Raw genomic sequence first — 23022 nt, 5'->3', positions numbered from 1 at the left:
AGGAGAACCAATTAAGGCGGGGGGTGGGGTGGAACGAGCAGCTGTCTACCCTTAGCAGGAGGGCTCCTGATTACATACCTCTCCTGCTGCTGCTGCTGGCTGTCCAGCAGCAGACTGAAGGTGGCTGCTGCTGTGCACAGGTATATAAAGGCTCAGAGCCTATTATGACACGCGCAGCCAGCGTTCCATTGCCACATTCCATCTACTGCAGGCAGGATACCTGGCTGGCTGAATGTCGCTGAGAAGCTCACAGAGACCGCCATAAGCAACAGTTTAACAGAATGCCACAGACTAATCAACCAAACTTTTTGGGTTGGGTTCTCTTTTATAGTCTGCAGGCATTAAATGAAAGAAGTCAGTGTTCCAGCAGAAGGAGACAACGTTTCAGAAAAGGCATTGTAGCAAACCAAAAAAGAAATTTTAAGCGCAGCAGAGTAACCAGCGCACATACCTGTTAGCTCAGGTGAGTTTAAAAGGCTGCTGTTGATAACAAGGGCATTTGCTAAATAGATGGTGTGTGTGCAACAATATACTGAAAGGTCAATTATATTGTGCAGCTTATCTCACCACCTGTAGTTATTTAGGTGAAAGCTCCAAAATGCTTGCCTAATATGTCTGTTTATCCAAAAGGAAGTAAAAAGGGAGAGCTAGAAAGATAGCATTGCATCACATTACATGGCAATGCAATGCACAGTTGCTGAAGTTGAACCAAAATGAGCTTGTAATCTGGCTTCTGCAACTTTGAACATGAAAAATCCAATGAGGAGAAGAAAAGCAAAGCCAAAGAGTCCATCCCAAAATCCGACAAACAAGCAAAATGAACAAAAAACATTGAAATCAATTCTTTCTGATTTTAGAAACTGCATTAAAGAAGGGGTGCACCGGTCCTGGAGATACTGCAATACCAGGTCAATGCGTGGAGTGGACAGAGCAAGCTCTTTTTCCATCTCCCTGTTCTAAAAATCCATTTAATATATGGTCCCCAGATAGGGGACGTATCAGATATTAAACTGATAAGAACAGATACTACACTTGATCTTAGCCAAAAGGCCGAGAAGCGATAACCAGAATTGGTTTCAAACTACGGAGCCACCCAAGGATCCTGAAAAGTCCATTTGTGGAGATGAGCTCCTGGACTCCCGTTAAGAAGACATGTTGTCAACCTCTAGATCCCTTACATGCCTGCACTTTTCGGCTTGCTGCTGCTGCAATCCACGCGTTTTAGATCTGCATAACTCCACCTCTTTGAACACAGTACCTTCACCCCCTGCTGTTCCCACCCGCCTCAACACCGTTGGAAGGGAGGAGAACCAATTAAGGCGGGGGGTGGGGTGGAACGAGCAGCTGTCTACCCTTAGCAGGAGGGCTCCTGATTACATACCTCTCCTGCTGCTGCTGCTGCTGGCTGTCCAGCAGCAGACTGAAGGTGGCTGCTGCTGTGCACAGGTATATAAAGGCTCAGAGCCTATTATGACACGCGCAGCCAGCGTTCCATTGCCACATTCCATCTACTGCAGGCAGGATACCTGGCTGGCTGAATGTCGCTGAGAAGCTCACAGAGACCGCCTTAAGCAACAGTTTAACAGAATGCCACAGACTAATCAACCAAACTTTTTGGGTTGGGTTCTCTTTTATAGTCTGCAGGCATTAAATGAAAGAAGTCAGTGTTCCAGCAGAAGGAGACAACGTTTCAGAAAAGGCATTGTAGCAAACCAAAAAAGAAATTTTAAGCGCAGCAGAGTAACCAGCGCACATACCTGTTAGCTCAGGTGAGTTTAAAAGGCTGCTGTTGATAACAAGGGCATTTGCTAAATAGATGGTGTGTGTGCAACAATATACTGAAAGGTCAATTATATTGTGCAGCTTATCTCACCACCTGTAGTTATTTAGGTGAAAGCTCCAAAATGCTTGCCTAATATGTCTGTTTATCCAAAAGGAAGTAAAAAGGGAGAGCTAGAAAGATAGCATTGCATCACATTACATGGCAATGCAATGCACAGTTGCTGAAGTTGAACCAAAATGAGCTTGTAATCTGGCTTCTGCAACTTTGAACATGAAAAATCCAATGAGGAGAAGAAAAGCAAAGCCAAAGAGTCCATCCCAAAATCCGACAAACAAGCAAAATGAACAAAAAACATTGAATTCAATTCTTTCTGATTTTAGAAACTGCATTAAAGAAGGGGTGCACCGGTCCTGGAGATACTGCAATACCAGGTCAATGCGTGGAGTGGACAGAGCAAGCTCTTTTTCCATCTCCCTGTTCTAAAAATCCATTTAATATATGGTCCCCAGATAGGGGACGTATCAGATATTAAACTGATAAGAACAGATACTACACTTGATCTTAGCCAAAAGGCCGAGAAGCGATAACCAGAATTGGTTTCAAACTACGGAGCCACCCAAGGATCCTGAAAAGTCCATTTGTGGAGATGAGCTCCTGGACTCCCGTTAAGAAGACATGTTGTCAACCTCTAGATCCCTTACATGCCTGCACTTTTCGGCTTGCTGCTGCTGCAATCCACGCGTTTTAGATCTGCATAACTCCACCTCTTTAAACACAGCACCTTCACCCCCTGCTGTTCCCACCCGCCTCAACACCGTTGGAAGGGAGGAGAACCAATTAAGGCGGGGGGTGGGGTGGAACGAGCAGCTGTCTACCCTTAGCAGGAGGGCTCCTGATTACATACCTCTCCTGCTGCTGCTGCTGCTGGCTGTCCAGCAGCAGACTGAAGGTGGCTGCTGCTGTGCACAGGTATATAAAGGCTCAGAGCCTATTATGACACGCGCAGCCAGCGTTCCATTGCCACATTCCATCTACTGCAGGCAGGATACCTGGCTGGCTGAATGTCGCTGAGAAGCTCACAGAGACCGCCATAAGCAACAGTTTAACAGAATGCCACAGACTAATCAACCAAACTTTTTGGGTTGGGTTCTCTTTTATAGTCTGCAGGCATTAAATGAAAGAAGTCAGTGTTCCAGCAGAAGGAGACAACGTTTCAGAAAAGGCATTGTAGCAAACCAAAAAAGAAATTTGAAGCGCAGCAGAGTAACCAGCGCACATACCTGTTAGCTCAGGTGAGTTTAAAAGGCTGCTGTTGATAACAAGGGCATTTGCTAAATAGATGGTGTGTGTGCAACAATATACTGAAAGGTCAATTATATTGTGCAGCTTATCTCACCACCTGTAGTTATTTAGGTGAAAGCTCCAAAATGCTTGCCTAATATGTCTGTTTATCCAAAAGGAAGTAAAAAGGGAGAGCTAGAAAGATAGCATTGCATCACATTACATGGCAATGCAATGCACAGTTGCTGAAGTTGAACCAAAATGAGCTTGTAATCTGGCTTCTGCAACTTTGAACATGAAAAATCCAATGAGGAGAAGAAAAGCAAAGCCAAAGAGTCCATCCCAAAATCCGACAAACAAGCAAAATGAACAAAAAACATTGAATTCAATTCTTTCTGATTTTAGAAACTGCATTAAAGAAGGGGTGCACCGGTCCTGGAGATACTGCAATACCAGGTCAATGCGTGGAGTGGACAGAGCAAGCTCTTTTTCCATCTCCCTGTTCTAAAAATCCATTTAATATATGGTCCCCAGATAGGGGACGTATCAGATATTAAACTGATAAGAACAGATTTTTTTTTTTGAAAGCCCGAATTCGTGTACAAAACCCGAGTGCGCTTAAAAAAGTGACAAGTGCCACAAAAAAAGTGCACTAGGATGCTGGTCTTCTTAAAACCCTCTCCAAAAGGAGAAGGGTCCCCCAAACCATTCCCCGTCCCTCCGAGACAGAAGGCCACAGCGAGGAACAGGGACAAATAGCCACCTCCAGCCGGAGCCAGAGGCGACCCAATCTTACCCCCAATACCTGCCCGAGTTCTCACCCGAGCAAGGCACTGGGAGCCAAAGACTGTGCTCCCCTCCCGGAAGAGGGGAGCCAACAATGCTCTCCTCCCGAAAGAGGAGAGCCAGGGGGGTTCAGGGGGGAGCGGAACCTGATGGCCACACACTCCCCCCCTAGACCTGCCAAGAGAGGAACCCGTAAGGGAACCGCATCCCGACAAAATCCTAGTAAGGACGTGGACACACGTGAAAAAGTGGACACACAGTGACAAAAAAAATTAAATAAATAGTGAAGGTTTCACAGTATAATACTGCCCGGACCTTCGACCGGGAATTGAAAAATTCCCCATCCTAAGGCCAGAAGGCCCGGAATAAGGGTGTGTGTGAAGAAAGAAATATTGAAGTGCTAGTGCAAATGTGCCATAAACTCAAGTGGGGTTCCCAATCCCAGTGAGTTAAGGCACCCCAGGGTCACCACTCCTGGGGCACTTCACACTTCGGGCTTTCGATCTTCCCCGGCCCAATGGCGTCGATCCTGGGGGGCCATGCTTTCCACCAGATGACTATATTAGCCAACTGGCGTACTAACAAGCGCCTAAACCCCAGTGTGCATAATGTATCAATCTACTAGGGCGGCCAACATCCAAAACCGCCTTTTCGAAAGATACTACACTTGATCTTAGCGAAAAGGCCGAGAAGCGATAACCAGAATTGGTTTCAAACTACGGAGCCACCCAAGGATCCTGAAAAGTCCATTTGTGGAGATGAGCTCCTGGACTCCCGTTAAGAAGACATGTTGTCAACCTCTAGATCCCTTACATGCCTGCACTTTTCGGCTTGCTGCTGCTGCAATCCACGCATTTTAGATCTGCATAACTCCACCTCTTTAAACACAGCACCTTCACCCCCTGCTGTTCCCACCCGCCTCAACACCGTTGGAAGGGAGGAGAACCAATTAAGGCGGGGGGTGGGGTGGAACGAGCAGCTGTCTACCCTTAGCAGGAGGGCTCCTGATTACATACCTCTCCTGCTGCTGCTGCTGGCTGTCCAGCAGCAGACTGAAGGTGGCTGCTGCTGTGCACAGGTATATAAAGGCTCAGAGCCTATTATGACACGCGCAGCCAGCGTTCCATTGCCACATTCCATCTACTGCAGGCAGGATACCTGGCTGGCTGAATGTCGCTGAGAAGCTCACAGAGACCGCCATAAGCAACAGTTTAACAGAATGCCACAGACTAATCAACCAAACTTTTTGGGTTGGGTTCTCTTTTATAGTCTGCAGGCATTAAATGAAAGAAGTCAGTGTTCCAGCAGAAGGAGACAACGTTTCAGAAAAGGCATTGTAGCAAACCAAAAAAGAAATTTTAAGCGCAGCAGAGTAACCAGCGCACATACCTGTTAGCTCAGGTGAGTTTAAAAGGCTGCTGTTGATAACAAGGGCATTTGCTAAATAGATGGTGTGTGTGCAACAATATACTGAAAGGTCAATTATATTGTGCAGCTTATCTCACCACCTGTAGTTATTTAGGTGAAAGCTCCAAAATGCTTGCCTAATATGTCTGTTTATCCAAAAGGAAGTAAAAAGGGAGAGCTAGAAAGATAGCATTGCATCACATTACATGGCAATGCAATGCACAGTTGCTGAAGTTGAACCAAAATGAGCTTGTAATCTGGCTTCTGCAACTTTGAACATGAAAAATCCAATGAGGAGAAGAAAAGCAAAGCCAAAGAGTCCATCCCAAAATCCGACAAACAAGCAAAATGAACAAAAAACATTGAAATCAATTCTTTCTGATTTTAGAAACTGCATTAAAGAAGGGGTGCACCGGTCCTGGAGATACTGCAATACCAGGTCAATGCGTGGAGTGGACAGAGCAAGCTCTTTTTCCATCTCCCTGTTCTAAAAATCCATTTAATATATGGTCCCCAGATAGGGGACGTATCAGATATTAAACTGATAAGAACAGATACTACACTTGATCTTAGCCAAAAGGCCGAGAAGCGATAACCAGAATTGGTTTCAAACTACGGAGCCACCCAAGGATCCTGAAAAGTCCATTTGTGGAGATGAGCTCCTGGACTCCCGTTAAGAAGACATGTTGTCAACCTCTAGATCCTTTACATGCCTGCACTTTTCGGCTTGCTGCTGCTGCAATCCACGCGTTTTAGATCTGCATAACTCCACCTCTTTAAACACAGCACCTTCACCCCCTGCTGTTCCCACCCGCCTCAACACCGTTGGAAGGGAGGAGAACCAATTAAGGCGGGGGGTGGGGTGGAACGAGCAGCTGTCTACCCTTAGCAGGAGGGCTCCTGATTACATACCTCTCCTGCTGCTGCTGCTGCTGGCTGTCCAGCAGCAGACTGAAGGTGGCTGCTGCTGTGCACAGGTATATAAAGGCTCAGAGCCTATTATGACACACGCAGCCAGCGTTCCATTGCCACATTCCATCTACTGCAGGCAGGATACCTGGCTGGCTGAATGTCGCTGAGAAGCTCACAGAGACCGCCATAAGCAACAGTTTAACAGAATGCCACAGACTAATCAACCAAACTTTTTGGGTTGGGTTCTCTTTTATAGTCTGCAGGCATTAAATGAAAGAAGTCAGTGTTCCAGCAGAAGGAGACAACGTTTCAGAAAAGGCATTGTAGCAAACCAAAAAAGAAATTTTAAGCGCAGCAGAGTAACCAGCGCACATACCTGTTAGCTCAGGTGAGTTTAAAAGGCTGCTGTTGATAACAAGGGCATTTGCTAAATAGATGGTGTGTGTGCAACAATATACTGAAAGGTCAATTATATTGTGCAGCTTATCTCACCACCTGTAGTTATTTAGGTGAAAGCTCCAAAATGCTTGCCTAATATGTCTGTTTATCCAAAAGGAAGTAAAAAGGGAGAGCTAGAAAGATAGCATTGCATCACATTACATGGCAATGCAATGCACAGTTGCTGAAGTTGAACCAAAATGAGCTTGTAATCTGGCTTCTGCAACTTTGAACATGAAAAATCCAATGAGGAGAAGAAAAGCAAAGCCAAAGAGTCCATCCCAAAATCCGACAAACAAGCAAAATGAACAAAAAACATTGAATTCAATTCTTTCTGATTTTAGAAACTGCATTAAAGAAGGGGTGCACCGGTCCTGGAGATACTGCAATACCAGGTCAATGCGTGGAGTGGACAGAGCAAGCTCTTTTTCCATCTCCCTGTTCTAAAAATCCATTTAATATATGGTCCCCAGATAGGGGACGTATCAGATATTAAACTGATAAGAACAGATACTACACTTGATCTTAGCCAAAAGGCCGAGAAGCGATAACCAGAATTGGTTTCAAACTACGGAGCCACCCAAGGATCCTGAAAAGTCCATTTGTGGAGATGAGCTCCTGGACTCCCGTTAAGAAGACATGTTGTCAACCTCTAGATCCCTTACATGCCTGCACTTTTCGGCTTGCTGCTGCTGCAATCCACGCGTTTTAGATCTGCATAACTCCACCTCTTTAAACACAGCACCTTCACCCCCTGCTGTTCCCACCCGCCTCAACACCGTTGGAAGGGAGGAGAACCAATTAAGGCGGGGGGTGGGGTGGAACGAGCAGCTGTCTACCCTTAGCAGGAGGGCTCCTGATTACATACCTCTCCTGCTGCTGCTGCTGCTGGCTGTCCAGCAGCAGACTGAAGGTGGCTGCTGCTGTGCACAGGTATATAAAGGCTCAGAGCCTATTATGACACGCGCAGCCAGCGTTCCATTGCCACATTCCATCTACTGCAGGCAGGATACCTGGCTGGCTGAATGTCGCTGAGAAGCTCACAGAGACCGCCATAAGCAACAGTTTAACAGAATGCCACAGACTAATCAACCAAACTTTTTGGGTTGGGTTCTCTTTTATAGTCTGCAGGCATTAAATGAAAGAAGTCAGTGTTCCAGCAGAAGGAGACAACGTTTCAGAAAAGGCATTGTAGCAAACCAAAAAAGAAATTTTAAGCGCAGCAGAGTAACCAGCGCACATACCTGTTAGCTCAGGTGAGTTTAAAAGGCTGCTGTTGATAACAAGGGCATTTGCTAAATAGATGGTGTGTGTGCAACAATATACTGAAAGGTCAATTATATTGTGCAGCTTATCTCACCACCTGTAGTTATTTAGGTGAAAGCTCCAAAATGCTTGCCTAATATGTCTGTTTATCCAAAAGGAAGTAAAAAGGGAGAGCTAGAAAGATAGCATTGCATCACATTACATGGCAATGCAATGCACAGTTGCTGAAGTTGAACCAAAATGAGCTTGTAATCTGGCTTCTGCAACTTTGAACATGAAAAATCCAATGAGGAGAAGAAAAGCAAAGCCAAAGAGTCCATCCCAAAATCCGACAAACAAGCAAAATGAACAAAAAACATTGAATTCAATTCTTTCTGATTTTAGAAACTGCATTAAAGAAGGGGTGCACCGGTCCTGGAGATACTGCAATACCAGGTCAATGCGTGGAGTGGACAGAGCAAGCTCTTTTTCCATCTCCCTGTTCTAAAAATCCATTTAATATATGGTCCCCAGATAGGGGACGTATCAGATATTAAACTGATAAGAACAGATACTACACTTGATCTTAGCCAAAAGGCCGAGAAGCGATAACCAGAATTGGTTTCAAACTACGGAGCCACCCAAGGATCCTGAAAAGTCCATTTGTGGAGATGAGCTCCTGGACTCCCGTTAAGAAGACATGTTGTCAACCTCTAGATCCCTTACATGCCTGCACTTTTCGGCTTGCTGCTGCTGCAATCCACGCGTTTTAGATCTGCATAACTCCACCTCTTTAAACACAGCACCTTCACCCCCTGCTGTTCCCACCCGCCTCAACACCGTTGGAAGGGAGGAGAACCAATTAAGGCGGGGGGTGGGGTGGAACGAGCAGCTGTCTACCCTTAGCAGGAGGGCTCCTGATTACATACCTCTCCTGCTGCTGCTGCTGCTGGCTGTCCAGCAGCAGACTGAAGGTGGCTGCTGCTGTGCACAGGTATATAAAGGCTCAGAGCCTATTATGACACGCGCAGCCAGCGTTCCATTGCCACATTCCATCTACTGCAGGCAGGATACCTGGCTGGCTGAATGTCGCTGAGAAGCTCACAGAGACCGCCATAAGCAACAGTTTAACAGAATGCCACAGACTAATCAACCAAACTTTTTGGGTTGGGTTCTCTTTTATAGTCTGCAGGCATTAAATGAAAGAAGTCAGTGTTCCAGCAGAAGGAGACAACGTTTCAGAAAAGGCATTGTAGCAAACCAAAAAAGAAATTTTAAGCGCAGCAGAGTAACCAGCGCACATACCTGTTAGCTCAGGTGAGTTTAAAAGGCTGCTGTTGATAACAAGGGCATTTGCTAAATAGATGGTGTGTGTGCAACAATATACTGAAAGGTCAATTATATTGTGCAGCTTATCTCACCACCTGTAGTTATTTAGGTGAAAGCTCCAAAATGCTTGCCTAATATGTCTGTTTATCCAAAAGGAAGTAAAAAGGGAGAGCTAGAAAGATAGAATTGCATCACATTACATGGCAATGCAATGCACAGTTGCTGAAGTTGAACCAAAATGAGCTTGTAATCTGGCTTCTGCAACTTTGAACATGAAAAATCCAATGAGGAGAAGAAAAGCAAAGCCAAAGAGTCCATCCCAAAATCCGACAAACAAGCAAAATGAACAAAAAACATTGAATTCAATTCTTTCTGATTTTAGAAACTGCATTAAAGAAGGGGTGCACCGGTCCTGGAGATACTGCAATACCAGGTCAATGCGTGGAGTGGACAGAGCAAGCTCTTTTTCCATCTCCCTGTTCTAAAAATCCATTTAATATATGGTCCCCAGATAGGGGACGTATCAGATATTAAACTGATAAGAACAGATACTACACTTGATCTTAGCCAAAAGGCCGAGAAGCGATAACCAGAATTGGTTTCAAACTACGGAGCCACCCAAGGATCCTGAAAAGTCCATTTGTGGAGATGAGCTCCTGGACTCCCGTTAAGAAGACATGTTGTCAACCTCTAGATCCCTTACATGCCTGCACTTTTCGGCTTGCTGCTGCTGCAATCCACGCGTTTTAGATCTGCATAACTCCACCTCTTTAAACACAGCACCTTCACCCCCTGCTGTTCCCACCCGCCTCAACACCGTTGGAAGGGAGGAGAACCAATTAAGGCGGGGGGTGGGGTGGAACGAGCAGCTGTCTACCCTTAGCAGGAGGGCTCCTGATTACATACCTCTCCTGCTGCTGCTGCTGCTGGCTGTCCAGCAGCAGACTGAAGGTGGCTGCTGCTGTGCACAGGTATATAAAGGCTCAGAGCCTATTATGACACGCGCAGCCAGCGTTCCATTGCCACATTCCATCTACTGCAGGCAGGATACCTGGCTGGCTGAATGTCGCTGAGAAGCTCACAGAGACCGCCATAAGCAACAGTTTAACAGAATGCCACAGACTAATCAACCAAACTTTTTGGGTTGGGTTCTCTTTTATAGTCTGCAGGCATTAAATGAAAGAAGTCAGTGTTCCATCAGAAGGAGACAACGTTTCAGAAAAGGCATTGTAGCAAACCAAAAAAGAAATTTTAAGCGCAGCAGAGTAACCAGCGCACATACCTGTTAGCTCAGGTGAGTTTAAAAGGCTGCTGTTGATAACAAGGGCATTTGCTAAATAGATGGTGTGTGTGCAACAATATACTGAAAGGTCAATTATATTGTGCAGCTTATCTCACCACCTGTAGTTATTTAGGTGAAAGCTCCAAAATGCTTGCCTAATATGTCTGTTTATCCAAAAGGAAGTAAAAAGGGAGAGCTAGAAAGATAGCATTGCATCACATTACATGGCAATGCAATGCACAGTTGCTGAAGTTGAACCAAAATGAGCTTGTAATCTGGCTTCTGCAACTTTGAACATGAAAAATCCAATGAGGAGAAGAAAAGCAAAGCCAAAGAGTCCATCCCAAAATCCGACAAACAAGCAAAATGAACAAAAAACATTGAATTCAATTCTTTCTGATTTTAGAAACTGCATTAAAGAAGGGGTGCACCGGTCCTGGAGATACTGCAATACCAGGTCAATGCGTGGAGTGGACAGAGCAAGCTCTTTTTCCATCTCCCTGTTCTAAAAATCCATTTAATATATGGTCCCCAGATAGGGGACGTATCAGATATTAAACTGATAAGAACAGATACTACACTTGATCTTAGCCAAAAGGCCGAGAAGCGATAACCAGAATTGGTTTCAAACTACGGAGCCACCCAAGGATCCTGAAAAGTCCATTTGTGGAGATGAGCTCCTGGACTCCCGTTAAGAAGACATGTTGTCAACCTCTAGATCCCTTACATGCCTGCACTTTTCGGCTTGCTGCTGCTGCAATCCACGCGTTTTAGATCTGCATAACTCCACCTCTTTAAACACAGCACCTTCACCCCCTGCTGTTCCCACCCGCCTCAACACCGTTGGAAGGGAGGAGAACCAATTAAGGCGGGGGGTGGGGTGGAACGAGCAGCTGTCTACCCTTAGCAGGAGGGCTCCTGATTACATACCTCTCCTGCTGCTGCTGCTGCTGGCTGTCCAGCAGCAGACTGAAGGTGGCTGCTGCTGTGCACAGGTATATAAAGGCTCAGAGCCTATTATGACACGCGCAGCCAGCGTTCCATTGCCACATTCCATCTACTGCAGGCAGGATACCTGGCTGGCTGAATGTCGCTGAGAAGCTCACAGAGACCGCCATAAGCAACAGTTTAACAGAATGCCACAGACTAATCAACCAAACTTTTTGGGTTGGGTTCTCTTTTATAGTCTGCAGGCATTAAATGAAAGAAGTCAGTGTTCCAGCAGAAGGAGACAACGTTTCAGAAAAGGCATTGTAGCAAACCAAAAAAGAAATTTTAAGCGCAGCAGAGTAACCAGCGCACATACCTGTTAGCTCAGGTGAGTTTAAAAGGCTGCTGTTGATAACAAGGGCATTTGCTAAATAGATGGTGTGTGTGCAACAATATACTGAAAGGTCAATTATATTGTGCAGCTTATCTCACCACCTGTAGTTATTTAGGTGAAAGCTCCAAAATGCTTGCCTAATATGTCTGTTTATCCAAAAGGAAGTAAAAAGGGAGAGCTAGAAAGATAGCATTGCATCACATTACATGGCAATGCAATGCACAGTTGCTGAAGTTGAACCAAAATGAGCTTGTAATCTGGCTTCTGCAACTTTGAACATGAAAAATCCAATGAGGAGAAGAAAAGCAAAGCCAAAGAGTCCATCCCAAAATCCGACAAACAAGCAAAATGAACAAAAAACATTGAATTCAATTCTTTCTGATTTTAGAAACTGCATTAAAGAAGGGGTGCACCGGTCCTGGAGATACTGCAATACCAGGTCAATGCGTGGAGTGGACAGAGCAAGCTCTTTTTCCATCTCCCTGTTCTAAAAATCCATTTAATATATGGTCCCCAGATAGGGGACGTATCAGATATTAAACTGATAAGAACAGATACTACACTTGATCTTAGCCAAAAGGCCGAGAAGCGATAACCAGAATTGGTTTCAAGCTACGGAGCCACCCAAGGATCCTGAAAAGTCCATTTGTGGAGATGAGCTCCTGGACTCCCGTTAAGAAGACATGTTGTCAACCTCTAGATCCCTTACATGCCTGCACTTTTCGGCTTGCTGCTGCTGCAATCCACGCGTTTTAGATCTGCATAACTCCACCTCTTTAAACACAGCACCTTCACCCCCTGCTGTTCCCACCCGCCTCAACACCGTTGGAAGGGAGGAGAACCAATTAAGGCGGGGGGTGGGGTGGAACGAGCAGCTGTCTACCCTTAGCAGGAGGGCTCCTGATTACATACCTCTCCTGCTGCTGCTGCTGCTGGCTGTCCAGCAGCAGACTGAAGGTGGCTGCTGCTGTGCACAGGTATATAAAGGCTCAGAGCCTATTATGACACGCGCAGCCAGCGTTCCATTGCCACATTCCATCTACTGCAGGCAGGATACCTGGCTGGCTGAATGTCGCTGAGAAGCTCACAGAGACCGCCATAAGCAACAGTTTAACAGAATGCCACAGACTAATCAACCAAACTTTTTGGGTTGGGTTCTCTTTTATAGTCTGCAGGCATTAAATGAAAGAAGTCAGTGTTCCAGCAGAAGGAGACAACGTTTCAGAAAAGGCATTGTAGCAAACCAAAAAAGAAATTTTAAGCGCAGCAGAGTAACCAGCGCACATACCTGTTAGCTCAGGTGAGTTTAAAAGGCTGCTGTTGATAACAAGGGCATTTGCTAAATAGATGGTGTGTGTGCAACAATATACTGAAAGGTCAATTATATTGTGCAGCTTATCTCACCACCTGTAGTTATTTAGGTGAAAGCTCCAAAATGCTTGCCTAATATGTCTGTTTATCCAAAAGGAAGTAAAAAGGGAGAGCTAGAAAGATAGCATTGCATCACATTACATGGCAATGCAATGCACAGTTGCTGAAGTTGAACCAAAATGAGCTTGTAATCTGGCTTCTGCAACTTTGAACATGAAAAATCCAATGAGGAGAAGAAAAGCAAAGCCAAAGAGTCCATCCCAAAATCCGACAAACAAGCAAAATGAACAAAAAACATTGAATTCAATTCTTTCTGATTTTAGAAACTGCATTAAAGAAGGGGTGCACCGGTCCTGGAGATACTGCAATACCAGGTCAATGTGTGGAGTGGACAGAGCAAGCTCTTTTTCCATCTCCCTGTTCTAAAAATCCATTTAATATATGGTCCCCAGATAGGGGACGTATCAGATATTAAACTGATAAGAACAGATACTACACTTGATCTTAGCCAAAAGGCCGAGAAGCGATAACCAGAATTGGTTTCAAACTACGGAGCCACCCAAGGATCCTGAAAAGTCCATTTGTGGGGATGAGCTCCTGGACTCCCGTTAAGAAGACATGTTGTCAACCTCTAGATCCCTTACATGCCTGCACTTTTCGGCTTGCTGCTGCTGCAATCCACGCGTTTTAGATCTGCATAACTCCACCTCTTTAAACACAGCACCTTCACCCCCTGCTGTTCCCACCCGCCTCAACACCGTTGGAAGGGAGGAGAACCAATTAAGGCGGGGGGTGGGGTGGAACGAGCAGCTGTCTACCCTTAGCAGGAGGGCTCCTGATTACATACCTCTCCTGCTGCTGCTGCTGCTGGCTGTCCAGCAGCAGACTGAAGGTGGCTGCTGCTGTGCACAGGTATATAAAGGCTCAGAGCCTATTATGACACGCGCAGCCAGCGTTCCATTGCCACATTCCATCTACTGCAGGCAGGATACCTGGCTGGCTGAATGTCGCTGAGAAGCTCACAGAGACCGCCATAAGCAACAGTTTAACAGAATGCCACAGACTAATCAACCAAACTTTTTGGGTTGGGTTCTCTTTTATAGTCTGCAGGCATTAAATGAAAGAAGTCAGTGTTCCAGCAGAAGGAGACAACGTTTCAGAAAAGGCATTGTAGCAAACCAAAAAAGAAATTTTAAGCGCAGCAGAGTAACCAGCGCACATACCTGTTAGCTCAGGTGAGTTTAAAAGGCTGCTGTTGATAACAAGGGCATTTGCTAAATAGATGGTGTGTGTGCAACAATATACTGAAAGGTCAATTATATTGTGCAGCTTATCTCACCACCTGTAGTTATTTAGGTGAAAGCTCCAAAATGCTTGCCTAATATGTCTGTTTATCCAAAAGGAAGTAAAAAGGGAGAGCTAGAAAGATAGCATTGCATCACATTACATGGCAATGCAATGCACAGTTGCTGAAGTTGAACCAAAATGAGCTTGTAATCTGGCTTCTGCAACTTTGAACATGAAAAATCCAATGAGGAGAAGAAAAGCAAAGCCAAAGAGTCCATCCCAAAATCCGACAAACAAGCAAAATGAACAAAAAACATTGAATTCAATTCTTTCTGATTTTAGAAACTGCATTAAAGAAGGGGTGCACCGGTCCTGGAGATACTGCAATACCAGGTCAATGTGTGGAGTGGACAGAGCAAGCTCTTTTTCCATCTCCCTGTTCTAAAAATCCATTTAATATATGGTCCCCAGATAGGGGACGTATCAGATATTAAACTGATAAGAACAGATACTACACTTGATCTTAGCCAAAAGGCCGAGAAGCGATAACCAGAATTGGTTTCAAACTACGGAGCCACCCAAGGATCCTGAAAAGTCCATTTGTGGGGATGAGCTCCTGGACTCCCGTTAAGAAGACATGTTGTCAACCTCTAGATCCCTTACATGCCTGCACTTTTCGGCTTGCTGCTGCTGCAATCCACGCGTTTTAGATCTGCATAACTCCACCTCTTTAAACACAGCACCTTCACCCCCTGCTGTTCCCACCCGCCTCAACACCGTTGGAAGGGAGGAGAACCAATTAAGGCGGGGGGTGGGGTGGAACGAGCAGCTGTCTACCCTTAGCAGGAGGGCTCCTGATTACATACCTCTCCTGCTGCTGCTGCTGCTGGCTGTCCAGCAGCAGACTGAAGGTGGCTGCTGCTGTGCACAGGTATATAAAGGCTCAGAGCCTATTATGACACGCGCAGCCAGCGTTCCATTGCCACATTCCATCTACTGCAGGCAGGATACCTGGCTGGCTGAATGTCGCTGAGAAGCTCACAGAGACCGCCATAAGCAACAGTTTAACAGAATGCCACAGACTAATCAACCAAACTTTTTGGGTTGGGTTCTCTTTTATAGTCTGCAGGCATTAAATGAAAGAAGTCAGTGTTCCAGCAGAAGGAGACAACGTTTCAGAAAAGGCATTGTAGCAAACCAAAAAAGAAATTTTAAGCGCAGCAGAGTAACCAGCGCACATACCTGTTAGCTCAGGTGAGTTTAAAAGGCTGCTGTTGATAACAAGGGCATTTGCTAAATAGATGGTGTGTGTGCAACAATATACTGAAAGGTCAATTATATTGTGCAGCTTATCTCACCACCTGTAGTTATTTAGGTGAAAGCTCCAAAATGCTTGCCTAATATGTCTGTTTATCCAAAAGGAAGTAAAAAGGGAGAGCTAGAAAGATAGCATTGCATCACATTACATGGCAATGCAATGCACAGTTGCTGAAGTTGAACCAAAATGAGCTTGTAATCTGGCTTCTGCAACTTTGAACATGAAAAATCCAATGAGGAGAAGAAAAGCAAAGCCAAAGAGTCCATCCCAAAATCCGACAAACAAGCAAAATGAACAAAAAACATTGAATTCAATTCTTTCTGATTTTAGAAACTGCATTAAAGAAGGGGTGCACCGGTCCTGGAGATACTGCAATACCAGGTCAATGCGTGGAGTGGACAGAGCAAGCTCTTTTTCCATCTCCCTGTTCTAAAAATCCATTTAATATATGGTCCCCAGATAGGGGACGTATCAGATATTAAACTGATAAGAACAGATACTACACTTGATCTTAGCCAAAAGGCCGAGAAGCGATAACCAGAATTGGTTTCAAACTACGGAGCCACCCAAGGATCCTGAAAAGTCCATTTGTGGAGATGAGCTCCTGGACTCCCGTTAAGAAGACATGTTGTCAACCTCTAGATCCCTTACATGCCTGCACTTTTCGGCTTGCTGCTGCTGCAATCCACGCGTTTTAGATCTGCATAACTCCACCTCTTTAAACACAGCACCTTCACCCCCTGCTGTTCCCACCCGCCTCAACACCGTTGGAAGGGAGGAGAACCAATTAAGGCGGGGGGTGGGGTGGAACGAGCAGCTGTCTACCCTTAGCAGGAGGGCTCCTGATTACATACCTCTCCTGCTGCTGCTGCTGCTGGCTGTCCAGCAGCAGACTGAAGGTGGCTGCTGCTGTGCACAGGTATATAAAGGCTCAGAGCCTATTATGACACGCGCAGCCAGCGTTCCATTGCCACATTCCATCTACTGCAGGCAGGATACCTGGCTGGCTGAATGTCGCTGAGAAGCTCACAGAGACCGCCATAAGCAACAGTTTAACAGAATGCCACAGACTAATCAACCAAACTTTTTGGGTTGGGTTCTCTTTTATAGTCTGCAGGCATTAAATGAAAGAAGTCAGTGTTCCAGCAGAAGGAGACAACGTTTCAGAAAAGGCATTGTAGCAAACCAAAAAAGAAATTTTAAGCGCAGCAGAGTAACCAGCGCACATACCTGTTAGCTCAGGTGAGTTTAAAAGGCTGCTGTTGATAACAAGGGCATTTGCTAAATAGATGGTGTGTGTGCAACAATATACTGAAAGGTCAATTATATTGTGCAGCTTATCTCACCACCTGTAGTTATTTAGGTGAAAGCTCCAAAATGCTTGCCTAATATGTCTGTTTATCCAAAAGGAAGTAAAAAGGGAGAGCTAGAAAGATAGCATTGCATCACATTACATGGCAATGCAATGCACAGTTGCTGAAGTTGAACCAAAATGAGCTTGTAATCTGGCTTCTGCAACTTTGAACATGAAAAATCCAATGAGGAGAAGAAAAGCAAAGCCAAAGAGTCCATCCCAAAATCCGACAAACAAGCAAAATGAACAAAAAACATTGAATTCAATTCTTTCTGATTTTAGAAACTGCATTAAAGAAGGGGTGCACTGGTCCTGGAGATACTGCAATACCAGGTCAATGCGTGGAGTGGACAGAGCAAGCTCTTTTTCCATCTCCCTGTTCTAAAAATCCATTTAATATATGGTCCCCAGATAGGGGACGTATCAGATATTAAACTGATAAGAACAGATACTACACTTGATCTTAGCCAAAAGGCCGAGAAGCGATAACCAGAATTGGTTTCAAACTACGGAGCCACCCAAGGATCCTGAAAAGTCCATTTGTGGAGATGAGCTCCTGGACTCCCGTTAAGAAGACATGTTGTCAACCTCTAGATCCCTTACATGCCTGCACTTTTCGGCTTGCTGCTGCTGCAATCCACGCGTTTTAGATCTGCATAACTCCACCTCTTTAAACACAGCACCTTCACCCCCTGCTGTTCCCACCCGCCTCAACACCGTTGGAAGGGAGGAGAACCAATTAAGGCGGGGGGTGGGGTGGAACGAGCAGCTGTCTACCCTTAGCAGGAGGGCTCCTGATTACATACCTCTCCTGCTGCTGCTGCTGCTGGCTGTCCAGCAGCAGACTGAAGGTGGCTGCTGCTGTGCACAGGTATATAAAGGCTCAGAGCCTATTATGACACGCGCAGCCAGCGTTCCATTGCCACATTCCATCTACTGCAGGCAGGATACCTGGCTGGCTGAATGTCGCTGAGAAGCTCACAGAGACCGCCATAAGCAACAGTTTAACAGAATGCCACAGACTAATCAACCAAACTTTTTGGGTTGGGTTCTCTTTTATAGTCTGCAGGCATTAAATGAAAGAAGTCAGTGTTCCAGCAGAGGGAGACAACGTTTCAGAAAAGGCATTGTAGCAAACCAAAAAAGAAATTTTAAGCGCAGCAGAGTAACCAGCGCACATACCTGTTAGCTCAGGTGAGTTTAAAAGGCTGCTGTTGATAACAAGGTCATTTGCTAAATAGATGGTGTGTGTGCAACAATATACTGAAAGGTCAATTATATTGTGCAGCTTATCTCACCACCTGTAGTTATTTAGGTGAAAGCTCCAAAATGCTTGCCTAATATGTCTGTTTATCCAAAAGGAAGTAAAAAGGGAGAGCTAGAAAGATAGCATTGCATCACATTACATGGCAATGCAATGCACAGTTGCTGAAGTTGAACCAAAATGAGCTTGTAATCTGGCTTCTGCAACTTTGAACATGAAAAATCCAATGAGGAGAAGAAAAACAAAGCCAAAGAGTCCATCCCAAAATCCGACAAACAAGCAAAATGAACAAAAAACATTGAATTCAATTCTTTCTGATTTTAGAAACTGCATTAAAGAAGGGGTGCACCGGTCCTGGAGATACTGCAATACCAGGTCAATGCGTGGAGTGGACAGAGCAAGCTCTTTTTCCATCTCCCTGTTCTAAAAATCCATTTAATATATGGTCCCCAGATAGGGGACGTATCAGATATTAAACTGATAAGAACAGATACTACACTTGATCTTAGCCAAAAGGCCGAGAAGCGATAACCAGAATTGGTTTCAAACTACGGAGCCACCCAAGGATCCTGAAAAGTCCATTTGTGGAGATGAGCTCCTGGACTCCCGTTAAGAAGACATGTTGTCAACCTCTAGATCCCTTACATGCCTGCACTTTTCGGCTTGCTGCTGCTGCAATCCACGCGTTTTAGATCTGCATAACTCCACCTCTTTAAACACAGCACCTTCACCCCCTGCTGTTCCCACCCGCCTCAACACCGTTGGAAGGGAGGAGAACCAATTAAGGCGGGGGGTGGGGTGGAACGAGCAGCTGTCTACCCTTAGCAGGAGGGCTCCTGATTACATACCTCTCCTGCTGCTGCTGCTGGCTGTCCAGCAGCAGACTGAAGGTGGCTGCTGCTGTGCACAGGTATATAAAGGCTCAGAGCCTATTATGACACGCGCAGCCAGCGTTCCATTGCCACATTCCATCTACTGCAGGCAGGATACCTGGCTGGCTGAATGTCGCTGAGAAGCTCACAGAGACCGCCATAAGCAACAGTTTAACAGAATGCCACAGACTAATCAACCAAACTTTTTGGGTTGGGTTCTCTTTTATAGTCTGCAGGCATTAAATGAAAGAAGTCAGTGTTCCAGCAGAGGGAGACAACGTTTCAGAAAAGGCATTGTAGCAAACCAAAAAAGAAATTTTAAGCGCAGCAGAGTAACCAGCGCACATACCTGTTAGCTCAGGTGAGTTTAAAAGGCTGCTGTTGATAACAAGGGCATTTGCTAAATAGATGGTGTGTGTGCAACAATATACTGAAAGGTCAATTATATTGTGCAGCTTATCTCACCACCTGTAGTTATTTAGGTGAAAGCTCCAAAATGCTTGCCTAATATGTCTGTTTATCCAAAAGGAAGTAAAAAGGGAGAGCTAGAAAGATAGCATTGCATCACATTACATGGCAATGCAATGCACAGTTGCTGAAGTTGAACCAAAATGAGCTTGTAATCTGGCTTCTGCAACTTTGAACATGAAAAATCCAATGAGGAGAAGAAAAGCAAAGCCAAAGAGTCCATCCCAAAATCCGACAAACAAGCAAAATGAACAAAAAACATTGAATTCAATTCTTTCTGATTTTAGAAACTGCATTAAAGAAGGGGTGCACCGGTCCTGGAGATACTGCAATACCAGGTCAATGCGTGGAGTGGACAGAGCAAGCTCTTTTTCCATCTCCCTGTTCTAAAAATCCATTTAATATATGGTCCCCAGATAGGGGACGTATCAGATATTAAACTGATAAGAACAGATTTTTTTGATTGAAGCTGCATCCAAGGCACTGAAAAATGTGACCGAAGTCACACCAAAACAGCGCACGAGGCGAGGATTCATGTGGACCCTTCCCGGAGGAGAGGGTCCCCAATAAACCATCCCAATCCCTCCCAGCCAGAAGGCCACAGCGAGGGTCAGGGATCTCCGATGCTCTCCCTAGCCGAAGCCGGAGAAGAGCCGTTTTCGTGCTCCCAGCTTCCATCTAGGCTGCCACCCTAGTGGAGCTGGAGCCTGTGTTGGTTTCTCAGCCCAAAGCTGACCGGACCTCCGACCGGGTTTATAAAAATTCCCCTTCCTAGCCCGGAGGCCAGGAATAGGGGGGGTTGCTCAGAAAGTATGATTGGCAAAGGTGCGGCGTGCTACGAAGCCAAGTCTTTCTGGGTTTCCCAGTCCCAGTAAGCTTGGACTCCCACCAGGGCGCCTACTCCTGGGGCACATTGCTCCAAAGCCCTCACACTTACCCAGCCTAGTGATTTCGATCCTGGAGGGCCATGTTTTCCATCAGATAACTCTATGAGCCACCTGGCGTACTAACAAGTGCACCAAACCAGTGTGTAATATGCATCAATTTACTAGGGCAGCCCAAGGACAAAACTGCCTTTTCAAAAGATACTACACTTGATCTTAGCCAAAAGGCCGAGAAGCGATAACCAGAATTGGTTTCAAACTACGGAGCCACCCAAGGATCCTGAAAAGTCCATTTGTGGAGATGAGCTCCTGGACTCCCGTTAAGAAGACATGTTGTCAACCTCTACATCCCTTACATGCCTGCACTTTTCGGCTTGCTGCTGCTGCAATCCACGCGTTTTAGATCTGCATAACTCCACCTCTTTAAACACAGCACCTTCACCCCCTGCTGTTCCCACCCGCCTCAACACCGTTGGAAGGGAGGAGAACCAATTAAGGCGGGGGGTGGGGTGGAACGAGCAGCTGTCTACCCTTAGCAGGAGGGCTCCTGATTACATACCTCTCCTGCTGCTGCTGCTGCTGGCTGTCCAGCAGCAGACTGAAGGTGGCTGCTGCTGTGCACAGGTATATAAAGGCTCAGAGCCTATTATGACACGCGCAGCCAGCGTTCCATTGCCACATTCCATCTACTGCAGGCAGGATACCTGGCTGGCTGAATGTCGCTGAGAAGCTCACAGAGACCGCCATAAGCAACAGTTTAACAGAATGCCACAGACTAATCAACCAAACTTTTTGGGTTGGGTTCTCTTTTATAGTCTGCAGGCATTAAATGAAAGAAGTCAGTGTTCCAGCAGAGGGAGACAACGTTTCAGAAAAGGCATTGTAGCAAACCAAAAAAGAAATTTTAAGCGCAGCAGAGTAACCAGCGCACATACCTGTTAGCTCAGGTGAGTTTAAAAGGCTGCTGTTGATAACAAGGGCATTTGCTAAATAGATGGTGTGTGTGCAACAATATACTGAAAGGTCAATTATATTGTGCAGCTTATCTCACCACCTGTAGTTATTTAGGTGAAAGCTCCAAAATGCTTGCCTAATATGTCTGTTTATCCAAAAGGAAGTAAAAAGGGAGAGCTAGAAAGATAGCATTGCATCACATTACATGGCAATGCAATGCACAGTTGCTGAAGTTGAACCAAAATGAGCTTGTAATCTGGCTTCTGCAACTTTGAACATGAAAAATCCAATGAGGAGAAGAAAAGCAAAGCCAAAGAGTCCATCCCAAAATCCGACAAACAAGCAAAATGAACAAAAAACATTGAATTCAATTCTTTCTGATTTTAGAAACTGCATTAAAGAAGGGGTGCACCGGTCCTGGAGATACTGCAATACCAGGTCAATGCGTGGAGTGGACAGAGCAAGCTCTTTTTCCATCTCCCTGTTCTAAAAATCCATTTAATATATGGTCCCCAGATAGGGGACGTATCAGATATTAAACTGATAAGAACAGATTTTTTTTTTTTTTTTTTTTATCGAAAGCCCGAATTCGTGTACAAAACCCGAGTGCGCTTAAAAAAGTGACAAGTGCCACAAAAAAAGTGCACTAGGATGCTGGTCTTCTTGAAACGCTCTCCAAAAGGAGAAGGGTCCCCCAAACCATTCCCCGTCCCTCCGAGCCAAAAGGCCACAGCGAGGAACAGGGACAAAAAGCCACCTCCAGCCGAAGCCAGAGGCGACCCAATCTTACCCCCAGCACCTGCCCGAGTTCTCACCCGAGCAAGGCACTGGGAGCCAAAGACTGTGCTCCCCTCCCGGAAGAGGGGAGCCAACAACGCTCTCCTCCCGAAAGAGGAGAGCCAGGGGGGTTCAGGGGGGAGCGGAACCTGATGGCCACACACTCCCCCCCTAGACCTGCCAAGAGAGGAACCCATAAGGGAACCGCATCCCGACAAAATCCTAGTAGGACGTGACACACGTGAATAAGTGGACACACAGTGACAAAGAAATTAAATAAATAGTGAAGGTTTCACAGTATAATACTGCCCGGACCTTCGACCGGGAATTGAAAAATTCCCCATCCTAAGGCCAGAAGGCCCGGAATAAGGGTGTGTGCGAAGAAAGAAAATTTGAAGTGCTTGTGCAAATGTGCCATAAACTCAAGTGGGGTTCCCAATCCCAGTGAGTTAAGGCACCCCAGGGTCACCACTCCTGGGGCACTTCACACTTCGGGCTTTCGATCTTTCCCGGCCCAATGGCGTCGATCCTGGGGGGCCATGCTTTCCACCAGATGACTATATTAGCCACCTGGCGTACTAACAAGCGCCTAAACCCCAGTGTGCATAATGTATCAATCTACTAGGGCGGCCAACATCCAAAACCGCCTTTTCGAAAGATACTGCACTTGATCTTAGCCAAAAGGC

General features: G+C 45.7%; 15 non-coding genes and 2 pseudogenes across 15 annotated transcripts; all 17 read right to left on the bottom strand.

Annotated features, from left to right (window-relative positions):
• Positions 1 to 871: 871 nt before the first annotated feature.
• LOC141213958 (U2 spliceosomal RNA) lies at positions 872 to 1062 on the bottom strand. The gene has a single exon (XR_012283290.1). It is a non-coding gene; the product is annotated as a U2 spliceosomal RNA (small nuclear RNA).
• Positions 1063 to 2177: 1115 nt separating this feature from the next.
• On the bottom strand, positions 2178 to 2368 carry LOC141213957 (U2 spliceosomal RNA). Its single transcript, XR_012283289.1, has one exon. It is a non-coding gene; the product is annotated as a U2 spliceosomal RNA (small nuclear RNA).
• Positions 2369 to 3483: 1115 nt separating this feature from the next.
• LOC141214112 (U2 spliceosomal RNA) lies at positions 3484 to 3659 on the bottom strand (annotated as a pseudogene).
• Positions 3660 to 5659: 2000 nt separating this feature from the next.
• LOC141213956 (U2 spliceosomal RNA) lies at positions 5660 to 5850 on the bottom strand. Its single transcript, XR_012283288.1, has one exon. It is a non-coding gene; the product is annotated as a U2 spliceosomal RNA (small nuclear RNA).
• Positions 5851 to 6965: 1115 nt separating this feature from the next.
• Positions 6966 to 7156, bottom strand: LOC141213955 (U2 spliceosomal RNA). Its single transcript, XR_012283287.1, has one exon. It is a non-coding gene; the product is annotated as a U2 spliceosomal RNA (small nuclear RNA).
• Positions 7157 to 8271: 1115 nt separating this feature from the next.
• On the bottom strand, positions 8272 to 8462 carry LOC141213954 (U2 spliceosomal RNA). Its single transcript, XR_012283286.1, has one exon. It is a non-coding gene; the product is annotated as a U2 spliceosomal RNA (small nuclear RNA).
• A 1115-nt stretch (positions 8463 to 9577) lies between these two features.
• Positions 9578 to 9768, bottom strand: LOC141213953 (U2 spliceosomal RNA). Its single transcript, XR_012283285.1, has one exon. It is a non-coding gene; the product is annotated as a U2 spliceosomal RNA (small nuclear RNA).
• Positions 9769 to 10883: 1115 nt separating this feature from the next.
• On the bottom strand, positions 10884 to 11074 carry LOC141213952 (U2 spliceosomal RNA). The gene has a single exon (XR_012283284.1). It is a non-coding gene; the product is annotated as a U2 spliceosomal RNA (small nuclear RNA).
• A 1115-nt stretch (positions 11075 to 12189) lies between these two features.
• On the bottom strand, positions 12190 to 12380 carry LOC141213951 (U2 spliceosomal RNA). Its single transcript, XR_012283283.1, has one exon. It is a non-coding gene; the product is annotated as a U2 spliceosomal RNA (small nuclear RNA).
• A 1115-nt stretch (positions 12381 to 13495) lies between these two features.
• LOC141214021 (U2 spliceosomal RNA) lies at positions 13496 to 13686 on the bottom strand. The gene has a single exon (XR_012283352.1). It is a non-coding gene; the product is annotated as a U2 spliceosomal RNA (small nuclear RNA).
• Positions 13687 to 14801: 1115 nt separating this feature from the next.
• On the bottom strand, positions 14802 to 14992 carry LOC141214020 (U2 spliceosomal RNA). Its single transcript, XR_012283351.1, has one exon. It is a non-coding gene; the product is annotated as a U2 spliceosomal RNA (small nuclear RNA).
• A 1115-nt stretch (positions 14993 to 16107) lies between these two features.
• On the bottom strand, positions 16108 to 16298 carry LOC141213950 (U2 spliceosomal RNA). Its single transcript, XR_012283282.1, has one exon. It is a non-coding gene; the product is annotated as a U2 spliceosomal RNA (small nuclear RNA).
• Positions 16299 to 17413: 1115 nt separating this feature from the next.
• On the bottom strand, positions 17414 to 17604 carry LOC141213989 (U2 spliceosomal RNA). Its single transcript, XR_012283321.1, has one exon. It is a non-coding gene; the product is annotated as a U2 spliceosomal RNA (small nuclear RNA).
• Positions 17605 to 18719: 1115 nt separating this feature from the next.
• Positions 18720 to 18910, bottom strand: LOC141213949 (U2 spliceosomal RNA). Its single transcript, XR_012283281.1, has one exon. It is a non-coding gene; the product is annotated as a U2 spliceosomal RNA (small nuclear RNA).
• A 1112-nt stretch (positions 18911 to 20022) lies between these two features.
• On the bottom strand, positions 20023 to 20205 carry LOC141214067 (U2 spliceosomal RNA). Its single transcript, XR_012283397.1, has one exon. It is a non-coding gene; the product is annotated as a U2 spliceosomal RNA (small nuclear RNA).
• Positions 20206 to 20729: 524 nt separating this feature from the next.
• LOC141214144 (U2 spliceosomal RNA) lies at positions 20730 to 20845 on the bottom strand (annotated as a pseudogene).
• Positions 20846 to 21960: 1115 nt separating this feature from the next.
• On the bottom strand, positions 21961 to 22147 carry LOC141214122 (U2 spliceosomal RNA). The gene has a single exon (XR_012283438.1). It is a non-coding gene; the product is annotated as a U2 spliceosomal RNA (small nuclear RNA).
• Positions 22148 to 23022: the final 875 nt, after the last annotated feature.

This window comes from Phyllobates terribilis, unplaced genomic scaffold (genome assembly GCF_046119375.1).
Source record: "Phyllobates terribilis strain yellow unplaced genomic scaffold, ASM4611937v1 Scaffold_213__1_contigs__length_3403324, whole genome shotgun sequence".
NCBI lineage: Eukaryota > Metazoa > Chordata > Amphibia > Anura > Dendrobatidae > Phyllobates > Phyllobates terribilis.
The sequence above is the reverse complement of the archived record's forward strand: the minus strand, read 5'-3'. Positions and strand labels throughout refer to the sequence as shown.